The sequence below is a fragment of the Austrofundulus limnaeus genome, unplaced genomic scaffold, assembly GCF_001266775.1.
Source record: "Austrofundulus limnaeus strain Quisiro unplaced genomic scaffold, Austrofundulus_limnaeus-1.0 Scaffold3723, whole genome shotgun sequence".
In the NCBI taxonomy this organism is placed as follows: domain Eukaryota; kingdom Metazoa; phylum Chordata; class Actinopteri; order Cyprinodontiformes; family Rivulidae; genus Austrofundulus; species Austrofundulus limnaeus.
Genome location: NW_013956125.1, coordinates 5,456 through 6,285, shown reverse-complemented (window position 1 = coordinate 6,285; position 830 = coordinate 5,456). Strand labels below are relative to the sequence as shown.

General features: G+C 50.6%; 1 long non-coding RNA gene across 11 annotated transcripts in view; it reads right to left on the bottom strand.

The window, feature by feature from the left end:
• Nucleotides 1-830, bottom strand: part of LOC106511975 (uncharacterized) — a 7,039-nt gene that overhangs the window by 3,754 nt on the left and 2,455 nt on the right. For 5 of the 11 annotated variants that reach the window (XR_001309588.1, XR_001309587.1, XR_001309586.1 and 2 more), the window contains exon 2: nt 4-816. This is a non-coding gene — a long non-coding RNA (uncharacterized LOC106511975). The remainder of the gene's footprint in view (nt 1-3; nt 817-830) is intronic. The other 6 variants (XR_001309590.1, XR_001309592.1, XR_001309583.1 and 3 more) reach the window with 4 other exon arrangements.

Sequence of the window (830 nt, the reverse complement as noted above, 5' to 3'; positions counted from 1 at the left end):
CACCTGCACAATGACCAGACCTACCAAACACCTGCACAATGACCAGATCTACCAAACACCTGCACAATGACCAGATCTACCAAACACCTGCACCATGACCATATCTACCAAACACCTGCACAATGACCAGACCTACCAAACACCTGCACCATGACCAGATCTACCAAACATCTGCACCATGACCAGACCTACCAAACACCTGCACAATGACCAGACCTACCAAACACCTGCACAATGACCAGATCTACCAAACACCTGCACCATGACCAGACCTACCAAACCCCCTTCACCATGACCATATCTACCAAACACCTGCACCATGACCAGACCTACCAAACACCTGCACCATGACCAGACCTACCAAACACCTGCACCATGACCAGACCTACCAAACACCTGCACCATGACCAGACCTACCAAACACCTGCACCATGACCAGATCTACCAAACACCTGCACCATGACCAGATCTACCAAACACCTGCACCACGACCAGTCCTACCAAACACCTGCACCATGACCAGACCCACCAAACACCTGCACCATGACCAGATCTACCAAACATCTGCACAATGACCAGACCTACCAAACACCTGCACCATGACCAGATCTACCAAACACCTGTACCATGACCAGATCTACCAAACACCTGCACCATGACCAGATCTACCAAACACCTGCACCATGACCAGATCTACCAAACACATGCACCATGACCAGATCTACCAAACACCTGCACCATGACCAGATCTACCAAACACCTGCACCATGACCAGATCTACCAAACACCTGCACCACGACCAGACCTACCAAACACCTGCACCATGACCA